The sequence below is a fragment of the Pteropus vampyrus genome, unplaced genomic scaffold, assembly GCF_000151845.1.
Source record: "Pteropus vampyrus isolate Shadow unplaced genomic scaffold, Pvam_2.0 Scaffold37, whole genome shotgun sequence".
Classification (NCBI taxonomy): domain Eukaryota; kingdom Metazoa; phylum Chordata; class Mammalia; order Chiroptera; family Pteropodidae; genus Pteropus; species Pteropus vampyrus.
The window spans coordinates 4955981-4964118 of NW_011888818.1; the positions used below are offsets into that span (position 1 = coordinate 4955981).

General features: G+C 29.7%; 1 pseudogene; it reads right to left on the bottom strand.

Annotated features, from left to right (window-relative positions):
* Window positions 1-2153: 2153 nt before the first annotated feature.
* On the bottom strand, window positions 2154-2272 carry LOC111738361 (annotated as a pseudogene).
* Between the last annotated feature and the right edge of the window lie 5866 nt (window positions 2273-8138).

The following is an 8138-nucleotide window of genomic DNA, read 5'->3' on the forward strand; positions in this document are numbered from 1 at the left end:
TGAATATTATATTAATATTATTTTACAATATAATTTTAAATCCTGCATACTACTAAATACCACATACTATAATTTACTTAGTCTAGTACCATATCGTTGAGCATTTAGATTGTTTCCACTTCCTCAATCATATATATTTATCTATTTGAAACATTTTTATTAACATCTTTTCACAGACATCTTTGCACACATCCTTCATAATTTTTTGAGTAAATTTCTAGAGTATGAATTAATAAAGCAGAAAGTATAAAGATAACCAGGATATTTAATGACCATTGGCAAATTGCTAAAAGGACATGCCAAATTTGCTTTCCCATCAGGAATGCTTCTTTCTCCACTTTTTTTTTTTTTTTTCCTATGAAACACTGGATAAACTCAGGCATATGTTTTCTACTATTTCAATGAGATTTCATCACACTATTGTTTATCTGATTTTTGCGGGTATATAGAACATCTGTTGAATTTATGTTTTATCGAGACACTTCATTGACCTGTTACTATTATGATTACAAAATACAATCATCAGTTGCTCATTTCCAACAATATGACAAAATATAACCTGAATATCTTTCAGATACAAACACTTAGAAATACTGTGTGAGATATTTTTAAATAAAGAAAGAATGCATAGAAGAACTTGCAAGAGACAGAAAAATCCTCAGATGCTAGAAATAAAGAATTAAAAATTACTATAATTGTGTTAGAGTAGAATTTAAGGGGATTATTCATTTTGGCAACATAAGGCCTGAATTTTACTACCCATGTAGGTACAGCAAATGATGCCTTCATACTGAGTAAGTTGTAGAGTTAGAATTACTACCTTCGGGGTGATCTAAAATTAGTCGTTGCCCCGGTGGCACTGAGGAGTCCTTGGTTCTTTCTGCCAACACAGTAAAAACGTACAGATCAGCGAGATTTAGGAAAAATAAAATTTATTGAAAGTTTCAAAAAAGAAATGAGCTACGCCAAAAAAGTCTGCCGCATTGTGGAACTTGGAGTGTGAGTCTTATATTGACTTCTGGATGTGTGTTTACAGGAGTGGTGCTAGATGATTGGCATGTGAGGTCATTTTAATTGACATTTGGCTGTGATATAACCCTTTGCTTATGGAACACGCAGTTCATGAATCAGCTTAATCAGATTCATGAACTTCCGGGCATATGCATGATATTATAATGATGGTATAATGAGGCTAAGGTTATGGGAAGGTTAGTGCAGTACTAACTGAGCAAGAGCTTGTGGCTGGACCAAACCAGCAGCTGTTTTGTGACTTTTTACTCCTTTGTGCCTTAGGATATAAAGGTAATTTCTAACCATAAAATGGGTATCTCAGGGAGGTCCTAAGGGAGGTCTTTGGGTGGGCCTTTAATTCCCCAGTTGCTCCTGTCTACATAACTACTTAACAGAATGAAGGTCTCATATTTTGTCAAAACTCAAAAGCTTACATGTGACTTTCATGAAAGGGCAATATTCAAAATATTTGCTTACCCTCCCTAACTGTGGGACAGTGGAGAAAATATTTTTGATGTTTCTGCATGGTTTGGGCTTTCTAAACAAAGAAACCTGAAATCTGGATTAAAGGATGGACAGGTCTTGGAAGTGAAAAATGATTTTGTTCTCTCTGGAGCAGAAATTCACCTCCTGTGAGGTATGTGTTTACATTTCAAAGAAGGATTATATCTGGGGCTACCATTTACATTACAAAGGATCTGTTTACACTTAAAACAAAGTATCATTTCCCTGTGTAAGAGGGGGAAAGAAGCTCCTTTGCAAACTGTTATATAAAAACTCCCAAAATCCTGCTTCAATGTCCTACTCCTATAGTGTCTACCTTCAGAAGAAAGAATAACAAAAGAAAAGGGAAACCGATGCTACTTCTGTAATAATGATAATTTGCCTTAATCCAGGAATTCTGTTCATTTTCATAATTAAATAGCAATATTAAAAATCATCAGAGATGACAAAAATGTTGTGTATATTTGCTTGAGGTCAGGAAATGGAAAAGTATGCTCTGAGAATTTAAAACCACTAGTACATAATTTGCACAAGTTTGTGTTTCAGTTTATGCTACCTGAGTAGTCCCAGAACTTTTTTGACCTCACAGATTGCAAGGACCTTGTCAATTTACAATCCCTTATTTTTTTTATTTTTTATGCCTAAGGCACCTGGTCTTCTTAGGTGGTCTCCCATCCAAGTACTAACCAGGCCGGACTCTGCTTAGCTTCCGAGATCAGATGGGATCGGGCTTGTTCAGGGTAGCATGGCCATAGGCCCTAGAACTTTCAATCTGAAAAATTAATATAGATGGTGATATTGTGCTAATCATATGCAAGTTGTTCCTGGTAGAAACCAATAAAAATCACTTTGGAAGGACACTTTGACAACACAAGGCATAAGGTACTTGAAAAGAAATGGAAGGCAAATACAAACTAACTAGCAGAAATTACAAGATATACAAGGAGATAATACACAGCGTAAATATAAGTAGCAATAATAGGAAATATAAATAGAAATAATAGCAATAATAGAAAGCATGAATTTTAAATAATGAGAAAATTATCAGAAAGAGAATATGAATTGCTTTTCATACTATGATTAATGATCTAAATTATTAAATCACAATTCAGAAAAAGGATTTGAAAAAGCTAAACAGAATGTCTAATTAAAAAATATATATGTTATAAATGAATTTTAAAACCCAATGAATAGATTATATAATAGGTTGGAGTGGTGTAGATATAAAACTAATCAATTCCAAGCTAGTTCTGAGTAAATTATATTGAATAAAGTGATAAACATTCTAGAAAATACAAGATATAAGAATATAGTGAGAAACTACTACATGTGAATGATAGGATTTAGAGAAAAAGATAATTAAAAAGTTGGAGAAAGAACACAAGAGAATTGATAATGACTGAGAATTCTCTGAATTCAGTGAAAGTTTCAAGAAAAATAGTTTTTAAGCAGAATAATTTAAAATGTATCCCAACATAATACGTAACAGTATCTATTAAGTATAAGCATAAAAGCAACTATAGAAAAAAGAAATTACCTAAAAAGACCAAAAGTTGTTGGATATAAACCTACAGTAATAGCCTGGAGTTGGGGAGAAGGGATACAGGGAATTTTGTGGAAAAACAAACACTTGTCTACTTTGATTGTCAAAACTCATTAAACAGTATGTTCAAAATGAGTGTGTTTTGCTGTCTAGAAATTATCTCAGGTGTTAAAAATGACTAAAGGAGTCAATTTAGGTGGTATAAGTGAAGCCAAGAGTTCTCATGATTTTCATTTGATTTGTGACTATAGCTTTAGAAATCATTTTTTCCTCTCTCTTTCTACATACAATTGGCACCCCCCACACACACACACACACTCCCATAACCATTAACCCTGAGGCAGAAGGCAATAGCCCAGAACTGACTAATAGTCACAAGGTATGGACCACTGGTAGGCTAAAGATAACATCTTGTCCTAAGTTATGTTTTAGTTCCTGAGCTGTAAGGTGGAAGGACACTCTGGCTACTTTTCCATGAAACCGGACAGACGGACACCCAGAGCAGACCTCAGAGCTGTCCTCAAGACCTGAAAAAATGATTTACTATCCTGACCTCACTTATTACCAATCAGCTCATAATATGACCCTGAACCCCTAACCCACAGGATCTTGTGACTTTGCCCTATAAGTTACACGCTATTGAGGAGTCAAGTCTTTCAGGTCGTGAGCTTGCCATTCTCCCATTGGCCTATTTATAATAAACTAGTTCCTTTCTTCACTCAAAATTCTTGCTCATGGATTTCTCTCTGCCTGTGAATGCAAAGGTATGAACTCAAACATTGGCATTCGATAACATAAATAAATTTTATTTAACACTTCACGAAGCTGGCAGTTTCTGTTCAAGGGTTCAGAGAACTGCAAAACAGGACAGAAGGCAGACGCTTTCGTAGGGTAAAGCATAAGGAACAAAGAAGAGAAAAATAAAAAATGAATAAGGAACCAGGAAGTAAGTATAGAGCTAAGACTTGGCTTGGTATTTGGGATTGGTTGACAGGATATACTGTGTTTCTGGTCAAGCAGAACATTTACAGGGACACAAAAGTTATATAAGTTTGTTTGTTGACATGGCACCCTGGCAAGAGCGGCTCCATTTTGGTCTACATAAATTATTTCAACACAGGGAGATACACATATAAATGTGAGACATTCCACAACTTTCAGGATGGGAAACTAAGTATTGGTAGGAATAACAGAACTGTAACACTTTTCCGGCAGAAGGATAAATTTGCATAACAATTTTGGTGATATCTACTTTAAAGAATATTGAACTTTATAGGACTAACTGATATTGCCTATAAACATTATGTGAATGTATGTTCTTTTTCACAAGATTTTTTAAATGCCCTGAACAATTGAAGAGAAATGAATTTTCATGAAACCTAGTATAAAATCATTTACACGAGACACCTCTTTTCTGCTTAGTTTTTTGACAACTCTTACAGTTTTCACATTATTTAGCTATTATTATTAGTTATTAAGTAATTATATTTGATCTTGAATATTTTTAAATTATAAATTTCTTTAAAATAGCTTATACAATTATAATTTTAAATTAGCATTTTATGATTATATTTTTAAAATCACCTCCATATTAGTGTTAATATATTCTTTTTTCATAAATAATACATTGAAATTTTTTCTTCATTCTTTCATGAGTGATCTTATTTGAATTTGTCTATTTTATTGATGTAATTTATCAAAATTAAGTCTTCACTTTGTCGATTCTATTTTTCTGTTATTAAATAAATTATATGTTGATTTTATCTTTATCATGATTATTAGGTACTTTCACTTTCATCTATTCTGTTTATCATATTGTATTTGCTTCTTTTAATTCTTATTTAAAAATTTCTTACACCTATTAGATATTTCTGTCAGTAGAGCTATGCCAATATCTTGTTAGTTTTGCTAAATGTTATTCTCATTGATAATAATTTGTAATTATTTTGAAATGTAACTTGCAGTTTGATTAATTCTTTGATCCAAGAAGACATATTTTATTAACTTCAAAACTTCTCTTACTGACTTATTTCATATTGAAAAAGTCTACCAGTTTCTGTGTAATTTCATTGCTTTGAAGGTAATGCTTAATAAATAATTATTGCAGGTAAGGTAAACTTTTACTGATTGAAGAATACAGTTGATAGAATTTCCAAATTGAGACTGTCCTACAATTTTCTTAGTGCTTAATATATTATAAAGGTTTAGTCTTCTTCCAACATATGTAAAGCAAAAGCATATTCATTATTTTTAGAGGAAATGTTTGATCTAAATAGGCTTATACATGTGATAGATATAATAAATGTATATGTGTATATTAGTTGTGAATGTCATTAAATCTTTGATTATCTGAAATAAATTTCCCATAAGTCAATAGACATTTATCTGTCAGTCTGTATCTGTGTGTGAGTGTGCATATATGTGTGTGTGTGTCTGTGTGTGTTTGCTTGGATTGGTGGCCAAAGCCTTCAAATATATGCTCGTATCCCCCAATGATGCAATGGCATATCAAATAGTCTTTTGAATTGCAACTGTTTTGTTTTATTTCAATGTTCTTTTGTAGACCAATATTAAAATATGCATTTATATATTTATTCAAAAGCTTTATAACTTTATTTTGAGTTTTATATTTTATAAATATAAATATATTGTCTATAAATATTATATATTTGATATAAATATTTATAAATATATAAATATATGACAAATAAGTATATTACAATAGTCATAATTAGATATTATTTCTTTTAAAATATATTTTGTCTAATATCTTTACTTCCTCTATATTTCCAATTAATTTGTTTATGAATATAATGTCTCTATCCATTAAAAAATTTTTTTCTGTGCTACGCTTTCTAAATGTTACAGATTCTTGTTATTTTGAAAAATACATTTGTCTTTATTTTCATGAATTTTTATTTTTTACTTTTCATTCTGTTGAATTATAAGGGAATATGATTCTCCATTAATATGAAGGATATAAAGGTTCTCTAAAATCTCTCTAAGTTGGTTAAGAAATTTAGAAAGTGTTCAATTTTCCTCAACAATCCTGAACTCTAAATCCATTGAAATAATCTGTAATTTCAGACCCAACTTATCGTTTTATACAGCATGATATATATATTATTTTGAAAACTTCCGTATATATTTAATTGTTTAGTAAAAAGTTATCAGTAATTCCTAAATGTAAATCTTTATTTTATTATTTTCATTTGTCTCAGCTTTTAATTTTATATCACATTTTTCTTATTTTTTGTTTGTGTTTGTGTGTGTTTTAATTTATTCATTAGGTGAAATATTTCCTCAACAATTTACAATTCAGAAAAGGTAGTTTATTTTGTAGCCAACTTTTTGATTCAACAAAAAACCCATAATATCTTTCTATAAAGTTTATATAAGAACTATGATTTGAGTATAAATTTATACTACATTTTTTATACTAAAATGTCTTTCAACATTTAGTATTTGGGAAAATAAAACTTAATTAAATATATTTCTTTATATTTGTATGTTACTTGTATTTTACATTTTATCTAGGTCAATGTATCTTTTATTTAATTTTATTGAGTATTTGAGGGGCTGTTTAAAGTTGAAGACACTGATCTTTCTAAAGGAGCTGTCTTCTAATATATTTATTTTATTATTTTTCCTTTGTATTTGCTGTATTTTTATAATAGTTTGTATAATTATTTGGTGATAAAAGACTGTATTATATGAAATTTGGTGATAAAAGACTGTATTATATCATCAATTACATATTTCAAATAATACAATTCATCAATTAGAAATAATTGAATAAAGTTTTAAATCATTTTCAAGAATGGTATTTTAATTAAGCATTGCCTCCAAACTTAAAAGTTAAGTGTTTGTATTTTGGAATCAGACTATTTATTTTTAATCCTGGTTTTAATCTTCTAGGTGAAGAACTTGGGTGAGTTACCTTATCATTCTGTACTGTTTTTTCCTCACCTGATAAACTAGCATAATACTAATATCTATCTTATTAAGCTATCACCATAAATAAAATGATATATATATGTAAAGGTCTCAGAAGAGTGTTGGTATATAGCAAGGCATACTAACTTTGTTACTGTTATGAAAGTTTATAGCTTAAATGCATGAACTTGAGCTTTTAGACTCACTTCCAGATTCTTCCACATACTTACTATAAACTTTTGGACAAGTTATTTAAATTCTTATATCTCAGTTTTCGTATCGGTAAAATTGAAACAATAGTATCTAACACATATTATTTGGTGAGAATTAAAGAAGAAAAGAGAAATATAAACATATCTATAACTCGGCACATCTGGAGCATGGAGTAATTACTAAATAATATTATCTTTCTTGGAACTCCAACACATTGTCTGGACATATTGTCAAATTAAATATCTGTTAAATAAATGAATTAACTATTTTCCTATTGTTGGGCATTTATGTATGATATTTTCAATTTAATGATAACTCAAAACTTCTATGGTTATCTTTCTAGATAGTGATATATATATATCATTATCATTGTTAATTTTGGAAATAAAATTACTATGCTAAATATTGAAGTGAATATGTATCTTAATTGTCTTCCAGAATGCTATTTCAATTATCTGCATTGTATGAGAGTTCTCAGTTCATTAAAGGTCATCATTTTTTTTTAAATCTGTTATTATAAAAGTTAAAATAAAATGGTATCTTAAAAACTGCATTTCTTCTATTAAACTTTTTATATCTCCCAAATAGCCTTTAACCATTTATATTTCTTTTTCTTTGTGAGTCAACATTCCAGACTTGTCTTTATTTCCTATTGTGATGTTCTTTTTTTTATTTTTGATATGAAAATTTATTCTGCGTGACAAGAATATTAATTCATTGTCTTCCATAAATACTATTAACCATTTTTTCCTGGTTGTTTCCTCTTTTTGCCATTCATATTGAAACCCATGTACTATTCAAATAAAGTTATAAGCTATTTAAATTTGAGACTAGTAATAATATAACAGGAATTCATTTTTATATACTTTTTATAAAAGAAATAATTCACAAATTGCCAGAAATGTGTCTCTTGCTGAATATTTTATATATA